The sequence below is a fragment of the Myxocyprinus asiaticus genome, chromosome 3, assembly GCF_019703515.2.
Source record: "Myxocyprinus asiaticus isolate MX2 ecotype Aquarium Trade chromosome 3, UBuf_Myxa_2, whole genome shotgun sequence".
Lineage (NCBI taxonomy): Eukaryota > Metazoa > Chordata > Actinopteri > Cypriniformes > Catostomidae > Myxocyprinus > Myxocyprinus asiaticus.
The window spans coordinates 17,697,239-17,714,210 of record NC_059346.1 but is presented as its reverse complement, the minus strand read 5'-3'; the positions used below and the strand labels follow the sequence as shown (position 1 = coordinate 17,714,210).

The following is a 16,972-nucleotide window of genomic DNA, read 5'->3' as shown; positions in this document are numbered from 1 at the left end:
TTCAAATCTTCAATGTCTAGAAGCATTGTGTAGTGTTGACTTGTTTAATAACATTAGATGCAGTACAATAGTTGTTGAAAAGAGGGACATACTGCTCCAAAACTAGTTGGAAACCCTTTTTGGCTACCTATAGACACTCTACATCACTTCATTTTTTTGCTTCAAATGTTCAATGTTTAGAAGCACTGTGTAGTGTTGACTTGTATAATGACACAAGATACAGTTCAATTGTTGTTGGAACCCCTTATATTTACCTTAGGGGTAATACTACAGTCAGGGTTATTCAAATTTTACCATCACTTGAGTTTAAAACAAAACTGAAAACTTTTCAGTAGTAATTGCAGTGCTCTAAATTCTAAAGTTCAATAACTTTAAAATGGTGCAAGGGATCATCCTAAAACAACTTTGACATTATCAAGCACCCTCTAAAGGACATACTACACATCATAGGTTTTCTATTGTAATATCTGCTTAAGTCCTTTAACCTTAAGATACAGGTCTCAATAGTTTTTGAACGAATTATCAAATTGTTCCAAAACAAGTTGGAAAACCTTTTGGGCAACCTGCAACACATGCTACATCTCTTTGTTTCACAATTTCTGCCTCAGATTATCAGTGTCTAGAAGCATTGTGAAGTGTTGACTTCCTTAATGACACTAGATAAACAGTTCAATAGATTTTGAAAGGAGGAACATATTGCTCCAAAACAAGTTTGAAAACCTTAAGGTTAACCCAAAGGTTACACTACAGTTCAGGGTTATTAAAATGTTACTATCACTTTAGTTGAAAACAAAACTGAAAACTTTTCAGTAGTAGTAATTACAGTACTCTCAATTCTAAAGTTTAATAACTTTAAAATGGTGCGAGGGATAATTCTAAAACAACTTTAACATTATCAAGCACCCTCTCAAGGACATACTACAACACATAGTAATGACTGCAGGCAACTGTATCGCTAAATTGTGAGAACTGTAATTACTGCTTAAAGTTTTCAGTTTTATTTTAAATTCAGACCAGGTGAAATTTGAATAAACCAGAACTGTATTATTACCCTTGGGGTAAACTTGAGGTTTTTAAACTTGTTTTGGAGCAATCTGTACCTCATTTCAAAATCTCTTGAACTGTTTATCTAGTGTCATTAAGGAAGTCAACACTACACAATGGTAGTACATAAATAGTAGAAAATCTGAGGCAGAGATTGTGAAACGAAGAGATGTAGCATGTGTTGCCCAAAAGGTTTTCCTTTTCCTATTATTGCCGAGGTACAGGCGTCGGAACCGCCGTCAGCCGTCCTTGCAGCATATCTTCATTTGTGTGTGCAACGGAGGAATTCCTGGTGCTGTTTTGACTCCTTTACATATTTTATTAGCTCTTCGTTTGTTCTCAGCTGGTAAAAATACCACCATATATACAGTTGTGCTCAAAAGTTTGCATACCCTGGGAGACATTGTGGAATTTTGGCATTGATTTTGAAAATAGGACTGATCATATAAAACTGTCTTTTATTTAATAATAGTCATCATATGAAGCCATTTATTATCACATAGTTGTTTGGCTCCTTTTTAAAACATAATGGTAACAGAAATCACCCAAATGGCCCTGATCAAAAGTTTACATACCCTTGAATGTTTGGCCTTGTTACAGACACACAAGGTGACACACACAGGTTTAAATGGCAATTAAAGGTTAATTTCCCACACCTGTGGCTTTTTAAATTGCAATTAGTGTCTGTGTATAAATAGTCAATGAGTTTGTTAGCTCTCACGTGCATGCACAGAGCAGGCTAGATACTGAGCCATGGGGAGCAGAAAAGAACGGTCAAAAGACCTGCGTAACAAGGTAATGGATCTTTTTAAAGATGGAAAAGGATATAAAAAGATATCCAAAGCCTTGAAAATGCCAGTCAGTACTGTTCAATCACTTATTAAGAAGTGGAAAATTCAGGGATCTCTTGATACCAAGCCAAGGTCAGGTAGACCAAGAAAGATTTCAGCCACAACTGCCAGAAGAATTGTTCGGGATACAAAGAAAAACCCACAGGTAACCTCAGGAGAAATAACCTGCGTGAAGTTGGCCCCCCACCCAACGCAAAACGTCAGCAAAATAGTCTCAATTGTTTGTGCTCCGTTTGTGCTGTAAAAAATTTTGTTTGTGCTGCTTCGGTTTTTTAGATATTAAAATAATATTTATAGGTCATTCTGAGGTCACTCAGCCCCCCCACATGCTCCAAATTCACCCCAAATAGTCTCGTTTGTTTGTGCTTCGTTTGTGCTGGTTTGTGCCAGTAAAAGTTTCGTTTGTGCTGCTTGTGATGACGTCACCAGCCCCCCAACATGCTCCAAATTCACCCAAAATAGTCTCAATCATTTGTGCTTCGTTTGTGCTGGTAAAAGTTTTGTTTGTGCTGCTTTGGTTTTTTTATAATTAGACACTGAATTACAGGCGAATTATAAATGCTAATATTTATTGAATACAATACTGACAGAATAAAATAGATCACTTAATGGTCACAAAAATCAAATGTAGGTTAGTAGCAGTTTCGGTCATTCTGATTACTATATATTAGGCTACTATATTATATATTTCTAAAATAGGTCTATTTTGTTTTGTGTGTAGTCAGTACGATTTATGAGCAGTGAGCATATTATTTCGGGTTTGTCATTTCAATCTCTTACCAAAATGTTGGATGATGATGTTTTAATACAACAACAACTCCTTATCAATGTTTTTGTAGTCGCTATGGTGTTTATTAAAAACGTTATTGGTGTTCAGACAGCAGCAGCTCAATATTCATCCGGTGTCTGTCAGACTCTTTTTCTGTCACTCACTTTCGCTCAGCTCTGGGCACGAGAACAAAAGCGCAAATTTCCTCGATGTGAACACACTTTTAGAGTCGAATTGCCGAAGACTTTCTGTCAAGACTAATCATCACATCATTTGTTCAATAAACAATTATCTTTACTCCATTCACTGGTCTTTCCTGATTGAACTTTTTATTTATTTACATGGAGTATCATCTGCTACACTTCACTGCCACCACTAGGTGCAAGTGACACTTCTGTTCAAGATGCTCTTGTGGAAATTAGTGTAGAGTTAGTAGAGAAAAAGTCGATATAAATCAAACTACAAAAGTCATTACTAAATCAAATTTCTGGCCAATGAAAGTACAATGTTTTAACACTGTCAGTTACAATATTAGTTGTTAACTTCAAGAATAATGGTGCAACATTCAAGAGAGCTAAGGTTGTCAATGTTTACTGAACAGAAATCTCATTGCTAATACTAATATATGCTAATTACAGTTGCACATATGACCCATGTTAGTTTTTTTTAATACACTGTGCATCTAGAGGTCAACATTACCATATTGGTCCTAATATAAGATATATTATCCTTATATATTATTACTACATTATATTATCCTTATATTCGGACCAATACAGTAATACATAAAAATAAGTTTATACTGAACATGACATTTTGAGTCAGGATTATTTAAGTGGGTAATTATGTTTTGCTTATGCCAGATGCCCAAGAAACCAGCAGTCGACAGAGATTCAATTTTCACTGTCCTGTGTTCATCAAAAGAGGCCATAGTCCAAAATGGCAACATAGCTACTCCTAATCAGAGCATCTGGACAGAGCTTAATAAGCAGCTAGAAAACAGGATCACTGCAAAGGCTCTATACACTTTTGTTAAATTAAATAGACACAACATCTGGACTGCTTTAGGGTTTACTCATGAACGTGATCATGAAACAAATGGCAGTAGTGATGACACTGATTTTGAGCCAGGGTCCCTTTAACCCAGACCAAAAGATTGCCAGACTTTTGATCTTGAAGTTCCATTTCAGAAATGGATTGAATTCATGCCTGAAACGGTTAAATACAACAAGTTCTCTAAAACACAAAAAAGGGAATACACAATTTTAAGCCTGGCATCTGGACACATGTGATAAATCAAGTTTAAGTTTTTAAAGGTCCATTATTTGTGTTAATGGATGTTCAATAGTACACAGTAATTAAATTTCAAAAGTAAAATCATTTTGGCTTCATTCTTAATTCATTGAGTCACGAGTTTATACACACACACACACACACATATATATATATATATAGTACTAGTCAAAAGTTTGAAAACTTAAAGATTTTTTAATGTTTCTGACAGAAGTCTCTTCTGCTCACCAAGGCTGCATTTATTTGATCAAAAATACAGTAAAACAGTAATATTGTGCAATATTATTCCAATGTAAAACAGTTGTTTTCTATCTGAATATATAGTAAACTGTAATTTATTCCTGTGATCAAAGCTGAATTTTCAGCATCATTACTTCAGTGTCACACGATCCTTCAGAAATCATTCTAATATGTTGATTTGCTGCTCAAAAAACATTATTATTATCAGTTGAAAACAGTTGTGTTGCTTTTTTTCTTTTTCGTGGAAACCATGATACATAACCATTCAAAGGTTTGGGGTGAGTAATTTTTATATATATATATATATATATATATACACACATAGTATATTATGTATTATTTTATTTTATTATAATACATAGACAATTCAATGTCTAATATTTTAAAAACCGAAGCAGCACAAACGAAACTTTTACTGGCACAAACCAGCATAAACGAAGCACAAATGATTGAGCTTATTTTGGGTGAATTTAGAGCATGTGTGGGGGTTGGTGACATCACTGCCTATAATTCAATGTCTAATATTTAAAAATCCGAAGCAGCACAAACAAAACTTTTACCAGCACAAACCAGCACAAACGAAGCACAAACAAACGAGACTGTTTGGGGTGAATTTGGAGCATGTGGAGGGGCTGAGTGACTTCAGAATGACCTATAAATATTATTTTAATATCTAAAAACCCGAAGCAGCACAAACAAAAAATTTTTACAGCACAAACCAGCACAAACGACTGAGACTATTTTGCCGACGTTTTGCGTTGGGTGGGGGGCCAACTTCACACAGGTGGAGAAATACAAGCTGCTCTGGAAAAAGATGGTGTGGTTGTTTCATGCTCCCCATGGCTCAGTATCTAGTCTGCTCAGTGCATCCACGTGAGAGCTAACAAACTCATTGACTATTTATACACAGACACTAATTGCAATTTAAAAAGCCACAGGTGTGGGAAATTAACCTTTAATTGCCATTTAAACCTATGTGTGTCACCTTGTGTGTCTGTAACAAGGCCAAACATTCAAGGGTATGTAAACTTTGATCAGGGCCATTTGGGTGATTTCTGTTATCATCATGATTTAAAAAGGAGCCAAACAACTATGTGATAATAAATGGCTTCATATGATCACTATCCTTAAATAAAAGACAGTTTTTTTGCATGATCAGTCATATTTTCAAAATCAATGCCAAAATTTCACAATTTCTGCCAGGGTATGCAAACTTTTGAGCACAACTGTACATATATATATATATATATATATATATATATATATATATATAAAACGAGCGCATTTCGCCCAGCAGTCAGCACTGTTTTGGATGATCGGCAAATTCCGTCATAAAATATACATCATAAAAGCTGTCCAATCAGGTTGTGACTTTTTCCTGATGCCTTTGGTTTTGTATTGTTAGGTTCGGTGTTACAAATGCCAGTGTGAATGCTAAGCTAACCAGGACTAAATTTACTTTTTTGGTCTGGACCAAGAGGACCAAGAGAACCGAACTACAAGTGTGAACACACCCTTAGAGTGTTTTTGATAGTGATAATGCTGTTCTCGGGCAATGTGTGCAAGCACTGAAACAGTATTGAAATTTAGAGATGCTGCATCTGCGCAGACATCTCTTTATAAATAGGAACAGAACCAAAATTCAGCTAGTAGTGTGTTCAGTAGGGTTCACATAAATTAATCCAACTTATTCTGGAACAATCTGTTCCACCATGTAAAATCTACTGAGCTCTATATTGTTGCTGCATTACAAAGTCAACAGAACTCAGTAGATATGGCAATTCCCAAATTATGAGGTTAAGAATATTTTTAAAGGGTGCTTTATATTGTCAAAGTTGTCATCTGCGCAACCACTAAAAAAAGGTATTGAAATTATTAGATGAAAATGTAGCATGTCTTTTAGTTTGCACAAAAGTTTTTACAAACAGTTTAAGCAATTCATTTATCCACTCAAAACCTATTGAAAGTTGTGTGTTATTTCATCAAGTCCAAAAAAAGAAAAGAAAAAAAAAGCACATTTATCATGAAATTTATCAGAAATGTGTGCATTCAGCACCATGCGCATGAACCGTGAATATACTGTATGTCTTGATTAAAATGACCATCACTATGAAGTTCTGATGAAACTTTAAAATGTTTAGTTGTAGTATATTCAGTAGGGTTCATGTATGGATTTCCAGCTTGTTTTAGAACAATCTGTTCTACACTGTAGAATCTATTGAGCTCTATATGTTGCCACATTAGAAAGTCAAACGAACCAAATGAATTTGACAAAATCCAGACTTTGATGTGTAGTATCTCTTTCAGAGGGTGCTTTATAATGTTGAAGTTGTTTTAGGGTAATATATGCAAGCACAGAAAAGGTATTGAAATTTTTAGGTGAAAGTTGCCATACAAAAAGTTGGTGCAAGAGGGCGCGTAACATTTACCAGTGTTTGACCAATCAGTTCAAATAGTGGTAAGTTATTTATGTTTTAATGGGGGAAAACAAACATGACTGATATTTAACCAAGGTGGAAAACAAAAACCCACCAAGACTGGAAAGCTGTGAGCTTTAATATGTCCTGTTGGGCATAGATTAGGTTTCCTAACTTGTTTAAGAGTAATCTTGTCAACCATAACATTATACCATTAACCAATAACTCCACATTATGACAAAAAACTCTTAAACCAGCCTTACTAAAAAGGCAACAGAACTCAGCAGACTGTACAACTGCACAAACTGAGGGGAAAAGTTTAGACTTAAACCAAATATATATTTAGTTACCAAAATCAAAGCTGTATGTCCTGGATGTTTTCTAGTGTGTATCACATGAATCTGGACAATCATTTAGATGTGGTTTTCATTTGCTCAATAATTATTTACATGGACAAACATGCGCAGAGGAAAAGTTAATTTTACATCAAGAGATGTTTTTTAAGTGTATTTATTTTTTGCTTAAAGATGTTCTACAACTTGTTTTGGAACCTTAACAGACCAAGTCAAGCAGAGATGTTCAGCTCAGAAGCCGGGCCGGTTGACGTAAAATATACTATATATACTATTATTAGATGGTCCCTTAGAGATCGTTGCCCAATAGAAATCAATGCTTTGGTCCGACTTCAAGAGAAAATAGCGTTGTAGCTCATTACCATGCTTGCCAATATTTATAATTTACTGATAACATCCTTTTTTGCACCCACCGTTAGAAAGCTATCGAGAGAAGAAATCCGAATATGTGAATATGAAACCAATTCTGCCGCAGTAATGATTACAGAGCTTGGGTTAAATTCAAAGAATGGATTTAAAGGTTATTTTTGTCGAGAAAAAATAATAAACACCATCCTCTGGTGGTCTTAGTATGCCCATTAATACTCGAAAAGTATGAAAAGTGTTTGTCTCACCTGAGGACCTCGGCAGACATCACTGCCTCCTGCACGGCACTTCAACACACCGCCGAGCCTTTAGCACAACCAATAACAACGATGCGTTTCACAGTTATCGGCCTAAAACTCATATTTGGTGATACACAAAAACTCATCCTGTTTTAACCGCCATTTTCCCGGCGAGGCATCTTAAAATGGCGCACCGGAAACTGTGCTCTTCCGTCATTTCCGTGGTAAAATTTTCTGATGACGTGTATACTCCATCGGATTTCATCATAACTGCAAACGGGAAATGACTAGTGCTGTTAGGCAATGTGTCAGCTTTATTTGAGCATGGAAATGAGCGAGTTGCAAACAGGTGTATACATTCTGATCACAAATAATTATAAAGGATATATATAAAAATAAATAAATAAATAAATAAATAAAAACCATCAATTTTGTGGAAATTATGCTTTATTGTGTACATGAAAAAATCAGAAAAGGTTATTATAAAACCACATTCTACTTATTATACCTCAAAAAGTTTGACAAAAAAAAAAAAAAAAACATTTCTGATGTATTAAAGGAATAGTTCACCCCAAAAAAGAAAATTCTGTTAACTTTTATATACAGTAAAGACGGCGCCGCGGATGGCAGCCTCAGTGTGGAGCTCTCCAATTCTTTTGTTGTTTTTGTTTGTTTGTCCTGTGTTTAGTAATCTTTTTCCAATCAGTTTTATCAGGGACGAACTGCTGAACATTCCGCAGCACATACCAGACAATATTTTCCCGGTTTTTGACTATTTGGACATTTTGCTGGACATGTTAGTCGGAGGCGCAGCTGTGTTGTTTAAATGCGCTATGAGACGCAGGTGAGGGAAGCGAGGGAAGCGAGCCGGCGCGCTGGTCAAGCTTCGTCACTGCGGCTTTCGAACAGCGCTGCCGAGTATTCATCTAGCGAATCTCCGCTCTCTTTCTAACAAAACAGACAAACTACATCTCCTCACCCGTACAAACAAGGACTTTTCTAACTCTGCTGCTTTGTGCTTCACAGAAACCTGGCTGAGTAAAACCACTCCGGACAGTGTGTTTCATCTGCCGTGCTTTCAGCTGTTCAGAACGGATCACATTGTGGAGTTAATGGAGAAAACGAGAGGCGGTGGAACATGCTTTTACATCAGTGAAAGTTGGTGTACAGATGTAACAATGTTAAAGAAGATGTGCTGTCCTAATTTGGAAGCACTCTTTATTAACTGTAAGACTTTCTACTCACTGCGGGAGGTTTCCTCGTTTATTTTGGTGAGTGTTTATATTCTTCCACATGCGTGCGTGAATGCAGCGCTGCAACAGCTGGCTGATCACATCATAGACATGGAACAACAATACCCAGACTCAGTTATTATTATTCTTGGGGATTTTAACAAAGCAAACCTCACACGTGAACTGCCCAAATACAGAGAGCACATAACATTTCCAACCAGAGACAGAAATATACTGGATCATTGCTACACAAAAATAAAGGATGCATATCACTATGTCCCTAGTGCAGCTTTGGGATTCTCTGATCACTGTCTGGTTCATCTTCTTCCAACCTACAGGCAGAAACTAAAATCAGCTAAACCTGTAGTAAAGACTGTAAAGAGATGGATCAATGAAGCAGAGCTGGAACTACAAGCCTGTTTTGACTGCACTGATTGGAGTGTATTTGTGTATTTGACACCAATCTGGACAAGCTCACAGATACTGTGACATCATATATCTGTTTCTGTGAGTATATGTGCTTCTAAGACTTATTTAATATACAACAATGACAAACCGTGGTTTACAGCATAACTCAGGCAGCTTCGTCAGGCAAAAGAGGATGCTTACAGAAGCGGGGATACAATCTTGTACAATCAGGCCAGGAACACTGAATAAGGAAATCTGAGTGGCTAAAAGAAGCTATTCTGATAAGCTGAAAAACAAGTTTTCAGCTAACGACCCTGCATCAATGTGGAGTTGCCTGAAACAATTTACTAACTACAAGACTCGATCCCCCAACACTGTAGGGACCAACAATTGGCTGATGACCTTAATGTGTTCTACTGTAGATTTGAAAGGCCCAATCTCACACACCACACCCACTCTGACCTTTACTTCACACAAACATCAACACCTTAAGATCTGTGAAGAGGAGGTGTGCCATGTCTTCCGAAAACAAAAGACAAGGAAAGCACTTCACTTCACTTCACTTTTATTGTCACACCACCATATACACAAGTGCAATAGTGGGTAAAAGTCTTGGGTGCAGTTCCGAGCAACATAGCAGTCATGTCAGTGATGAGACATAGATGAGACATATACCAATTTACAATAAACAGATTTACACATCACAATTTATCTATCTAATATACACATAATTACACACAACACAATATACAAATAATAATATACAATATACAGTATACAATAAACACAATATAGAATATTGTACAGTATGCAATACACACAATATAGAATACACATACACACAATATAGAATACACATTATACAATAAAAATAGTATATATAGTATATATAAAATATACAGTAGGTTGTATTGTACTGTATTGACATTCAGGCTGTCGGTTGATAGTCAGTTGCCAGTGTGTTGTTAAGAGAAAATATAATTTAAGACAGTCCAGTGTGAGATAATAAGATTAATAAAATGCAGTGCTGATGTATATTGATCGTGAGAGATCAAGAGTTCAGAAGTCTGATTGCTTGGGGGAAGAAGCTGTCATGAAGTCGGCTGGTGCGGGTCCTGATGCTGCGATACCGCCTGCCTGATTGTAGCAGTGAGAGCAGCCCATGGCTTGGGTGGCTGGAGACTCTGATGATCCTCCGAGCTTTTTTTACACACCGCCTTGTAGTATGTCCTGGAGGGAGGGAAGCTCACCTCCGATGATGTGTCTGGCAGTTCGCACCACCCTTTGCAGGGCTTTGCAGTTGTGGGCAGTGCTATTGCCGTACCAGGCAGTAATGCAACCAGTCAGGATGCTCTCTACAGTGCTGGTGTAGAACCTTGTGAGGATGTGGCGGTTCATTCCAAACTTCCTCAGCCGTCTTGGGAAGAAGAGGCGCTGATGAGCCTTCTTCACAATGGCCTCAGTGTGGACGGACCATGTGAGTTCCTCAGTGATGTGGACACCGAGGAACTTGAAGCTGCTGACTCTCTCCACTGGTGCTCCATTGATGGTGATGGGACTGTGTTCTCTGTCTTTTCTCACCACAAATTCCTTTGTCTTGCTGACGTTGAGGGAGAGGTTGTGCTCCTGACACCAGCATGTCAGAGTGTTTCATCATTGTCAGTGATCAGACCTACCACCGTCGTATCATCAGCAAACTTAATGATGGCATTGGAGCTATGTGTTGCCACACAGTCATGTGTGTACAGGGAATACAGGAGTGGGCTGAGAACACAGCCCTGCGGGACTCCAGTGTTGAGGGTCAGTGATGAGGAGATGTTGCTGCCCATTCTAACCACCTGGCATCTGCTTGACAGGAAGTCCAGGATCCAGCTGCACAGCGAGCTGTTTAAGCCCAGAGCCCGGAGTTTCACATCAAGCTTGGAGGGCACTATGGTGTTGAATGCTGAGCTGTAGTCTACAAACAGCATTCTCACATAAGTGTTCCTTTTTCAGGTGGGAGAGAGCAGTGTGTATTGTAGATGCAATGGCATCATCAGTGGAGCGGTTGTTGCGGTAAGCAAACTGCAATGGGTCCAGTGATGGAGGCAGCACAGAGCAGATGTAATCTCTGATTAGTCTCTCAAATCATTTGCTGATGATGGGGGTCAGAGCAACAGGACACCAGTCATTTAAGCAAGTGATTTTGGATTGCTTTGGTACAGGCACAATGGTGGACGTTTTAAAGCATGTGGGGACCACAGACAAGGAGAGGGAAAGGTTGAACATTTTCGTAAAAACACCAGCCAGTTGGTTCGCGCACACTCTGATGACATGACCCGGAATGCCGTCTGGACCCACGGCTTTACGGATATTCACCCGTCGGAAGGATCGGGTTACATCCACTACAGAGACGGAGAGTGAACTAACCTCTGTAGCTTCGGCCGCGAGAGCTCTCTCAACGAGGGCGGTGTTATTTCCCTAGAAACGTATTTAGCTCATCCGGGAGAGAGGCAGCGGTGTTCATGGCGGAGTTTTTATTCCCTTTAAAGTCCGTGATGATATTAATTCCCTGCCACATGCTTCTAGAGTTGGTGGTGTTAAACTGTCCTTCAATCTTGTCCCTGTACTGGCGTTTGGCTGCTCTGATAGTTTTGCGGAGTGCATAACTGGCTTGCTTATGCTCCTCCAAATTCCTGGAATTAAAAGCGGAGGTCCGCGCATCAAGTGCAGCGCGAACATCGCTATTTATCCATGGCTTCTGGTTGGGGTAGATCCGTATTGTTTTGGTCGGAACAACATCCTCTAAGCACTTTCGATTGAGGCGGACAACAAAATCTCCCAGTCCACTTGATCAAAACAGTCTTGTAGCATAGAATCTGACTGGTCCGACCAGCACTGGATCGTTCTGAGGGTGGGTGCTTCCTGTTTCAGTTTCTGCCTGTAAGCGGGCAGAAGCAGAATGGAAGAGTGGTCTGATTTGCCAAATGGTGGGCGGGGGAGGGATTTGTAGCCATCCCGGAAGGGAGAGTAGCAATGGTCTAAAACCTTATGTGTTGAAACTGATGTGTTGGTGGTATTTTGGTGCAACTGATTTAAAATTGGCTTTGTTAAAATCCCCAGTCACAATGAATGTGGCCTCAGGGTGCACGGTTTCCTGATTGCTTATAATCCCATACAGTTCCTTGAGTGCCCAGTCTGTGTCAGCTTATGGCGGGATGTACACAGCAGTGATAATGACCGCTGTGATTTCCCTCGGTAGCCAGAATGGTCAACACAGAAGCATGAGAAATTCCAGATCAGGAGAGCAGAAAGACATGACAGAATGTATGTTCCTCTGATCACACCAGGATTTGTTGATCATAAAACATACACCACCACCTCTACTTTTACCTGAGAGGTCTTTCGCTCTGTCCGCTCGGTGCACGGAGAACCCCGCGGGTTCGATGGCTGAATCTGGAATCTCTGCAGACATCCAAGTTTCTGTAAGGCAGATAATGCAGCAGTCCCTCGTCTCTCGTTGGAAAGAGATCCATGCTCTCAACTCACAGAGCTTGTTGTCCAGAGACTGAACATTTGCCAGTAGAATACTGGGTAGCGGGGGTCGATTTGCGTTAAGTCTTACTCTGATGAGAACGCCGGCTCTATTTCCCCTTTTCCCTCTGCGTTTCCGCGGCCGGGCTGCCCAGACAAAGGGTTCTGCTGGCGTGTTTGTAAACAGTGGGTCAGCATTGAGGAATTTAAAGTCCGGTTTTCGGTGTGCTATTGCAGAACCAATGTCCAAAAGTGTTTGTCTGTCGTAGACAATAAGGCAGACAACATCCAAGACAAAAAACCATAGAATTGTGAACAAAACAAAAAAAAACTGCAGTGTTGTGTCGGAGCTCGCAACGCAGAAGCCATACTTGGCGCCATCTTGAGCCCAAGGGCACAGACAGTGTTTCACCCACTTGTCTAAAATCCTGTGCTAATCGGCTGGCCCCCATCTTCACACTGATCTTCAATAGATCACTGGAGCAGTGTGAAGTCCCATGCAGCTTCAAATGCTCAATCATCATTCCTGTCCCAAAGAAACCCAAAATCACAGGACTTAATGACTACAGACCTGTCGCCCTGACGTCTGTGGTCATAAAGTCATTTGAGAGACTGGTGTTGGCCCACCTGAAGGACATCACTGGACCCTTTCTAGATCCCTTTCAATTTGCTTATTGAGCAAACAGGTCTGTGGATGATGCAGTTAATATCTGATTGCATCAAATCCTGCAACATCTGGACAGACCAGGGACTTTTGCAAGGATCCTTCTTGTGGACTTCAGTTCGGCTTTCAACACTATCATCCCAGCTATTCTCCGGACTAAATTAAACTCTCTGTTCCCAACTCTATCTGTTAGTGGATCACCAGCTTTCTGACGGACGGGCAGCAGCTAGTGAGACAGGGGAAATTCACTTCCAGCACATGTACAATCAGCACTGGTGCCCCCCAGGGATGTGTGCTCTCCCCATACTCTTGTCCCTGTATACAAATGACTGCACTGCCAAGGACCCCTCTGTCAAGCTCCTGAAGTCTGCAGATGACACTACTGTCATCGGCCTCATCCAAGATGACAATGAGTCTGTATACAGAAGGGAGGTTGAATGGCTGGCTCACTGGTGTAGTCAAAACAATCTGGAGCTGAACACACTCAAAAACGGTGGAGATGATTGTGGACTTTAGGAGGAACACCCCAACACTGACCCCCCTCACCATTCTAAACAGCACTGTGGCCGCAGTGGAGTCATTCAGGTTCCTGGGCACTACCATCTCACAAGACCTGAAATGGGAGACCCACATTGACTCCACTGTGAATAAGGCTCAGCAGAGGTTGTTCTTCCTTCGCCAGCTGAGGAAGTTCATCCTGCCACAGGCGCTGCTGATACAGTTCTATTCAGCAGTCACTGAGTCTGTCCTCTGCACTTCAGTAACTGTCTGGTTTGGTGCAGCTATGAAATTGGATATCAGAAGACTACAAAGGACAGTTCGGACTGCTGAGAGGATTATTGGTTGCCCCTTGCCCTCCCTTCAAGAACTGTACATTTCCAGAGTGAGGAAAAGGGCTGGAAAAATCACTCTGGACCCCACTTACCCAGCCCACTACCTTTTTGAACTGTTGCCTTCTGGTTGGTGCTACAGAGCACTGAGCACCGAGCACCAGAACCGTCAGCCACAGGAACAGTTTTTTCCCACAGGCTATCCATCTCATGAACAGTTAAAACTGCCCCATTGAGCAATATTTATCTGCAATACACAGCTTAGTCTATTTATATTTATCCAACATACCATACCTCTTCTGCCATTACATTCTCTTGCTTCTTTATATAACAGATTTGTATTTGTACATTGTACATATATATATATATATATATATAGTCTTATTGTGTATTTCTATATATACTTTATTTTCTATCCACTTTTTATTTTTATTCTATTTTTTTATTTCATTGTTATCTATGTCCTGTTGCTGTATTGTTTGCGCACTGGAAGCTTCTGTCACCAAGACAAATTCCTTGTATGTGTAAGCAAACTTAGTAATAAAGGTCATTCTGTTTCTGATTCTGATCATGTTGTTCCCAAACCGTATGGCAGTTCATCCATGATGTCAATTTGTAGGCAAACCCGGAAGTCTAATTCGCCATGGGTTCCCTCTGGATTTTCCTACGGGTTTTTATAATGGGGTTTTTGAACTTATGAGTAAAATAAGGTCTGTGGTAAACATAAGTTGAAGATTCTACATCACCATAGGTAATTTATGATGTTTTTCTACATCATAAATTATACACTTTCATACCTCAAACATGAATTTTGAAGCCGCTTTTTATTTTTTATTATGCAGTTCAATACAGCTTCAAAATTCACGTTTGATATACAGTATGAAAGTGTGTAATTTATGTTGTAGAACAAAATGGCCAAGTATCGTCAAGTAATGTTTACCACAGACCTTATTTTACTCATAAGTTCAAAAACCCCATTATAAAAACCCATAGGGTTCTCGAGGGAACCCATAGCAAATTAGACTTCCGGGTTTGTGGACTACGACCTGAACAGCTCTATTACTTTCCCTTTTGCTTGGAACACATTTCTATATAATGAAAGCTTGTAATGGCTCAGTTCGGAATGGCATACTACCCATACTAGCAACTCTTACTACTTCTGCTATGTCTATAAAAGAAATAGTAATAGTAGTTTGGTAGTATGCCATTCCGAACTCTGCACAATTTAAAAAAGGACAAAATAGAACAATATTAGTTGTCAAGTACTTTCCCACGATTGGGCATTACGGTTCTGAGCACAGTGAGTAACAGTTCAAGCAGAATTTTCATTTGAGCACAGTTCAGTAATGTATGATTACAAACCGTTTCTGGCCCGTATTTCTCTGCACAGTTAACTGTACTGAGGAAAAAGAACTATTCTGGTGGAATGCCTGTAGTGACATGCCGAATAAAGATTGGTCACTTGCTCAGATAGTCCATTCTAATCCTGATTTTGCAACACCACAGTGGAAAAGAAACCATAATCATGTCTGGTAACCAATTAAAACTTATCAAGTTTGAATATACAGAAGCACAAATGAGATCGGATAGTGTTGGTGAAAGGCAAGATTTCATTGATTGACGACTTTAATTTCTCACACAGAGCAATCAACTGGCTTCAGAGGACTTAGAATATAGCCAGTGGTGCTCCATCTTAGAAGGCAAAGGAGGCTCAGCTTGTTCAAAAAATGTATTCTAAATAAACAAAACAATTACACCAATATCAGTGTCCCTTTCAAGGCAAGTCAGTCCACTCAGCAGGCATCTTTGAAGCACTAATAGGCAGCTATTTTCTATTGATACAATTGACAAAAATAAAGCTTCTATCTACTGGAATAAGGAAAGACCATAATCTTCAAAATGTTTGGTCAAGATTACAATCAAAAAACATATTTCAAATCAGGAGTAAAATCTAACAACAATGGTATCATAAATTGTGCTTCTTTAACTCAGATCATGCTAAAACAAAATTTTCAGGCTGATCCAGCTAATGCACATGCGAGTTCTCGAGATAACTGTATCTATAAGGCGATTACCTCTTTTTTACTTGTAAGGCAGGACTTGCTTTTCTTCCTTTTCTCCTGTTCATTTTTATAAAATAAAGTGCTCCGTCTCGAGCTAAATAGTCTCTGCTAATAATTAATGCATAATTTATAATACATATATATGTATTCTTTTGAAAATTTTATTAATGTCAGTTAACCTTGGAATCATTGCAAGAGGCTGACAGCTTAAAGTCTCCTCTAATGCATAAACTGACCAATCAGAATGGATATGCAAATTAAACATCTTTTGTTTCTGTCAAAAATGCATCTGAAAAAGCCAGAACAGAGAAGAAATAAAATCCATCTCCTTCTGTATAAATAACCAATCATAATCAAATACATTTAGTTAGTCAACATGATTTGTTCTGTTTGTTTCCTAAATTGGCAAGTGTTGGGTTGGTAATTGAAAAGATTATTAATTAGGCTAAATACTGTTAATTATCAAGGCTATTTTAAGATATCAGGGAGAGATGGTATGGGTGCATAATTATCAGCAAAATGGTAAACCTATAATGGTATGGTAAACCAGACTAAATCTTATAATTGATATTATTTAAGGAGAGCAGGTATGATTAACATTAATGTACACATCAGCATACATATTATACATTTAAAAAAAATCATATTGTTTTTGAAATGATGAGATAATTTTCATTATTCCTTTAAAGA

At 38.9% G+C, this 16,972-nt stretch overlaps 1 pseudogene; it reads right to left on the bottom strand.

Moving 5' to 3' along the window:
• Nucleotides 1–7,771, bottom strand: part of LOC127429234 (transcriptional regulator ATRX-like) — a 52,121-nt pseudogene extending 44,350 nt beyond the window's left edge.
• Nucleotides 7,772–16,972: the final 9,201 nt, after the last annotated feature.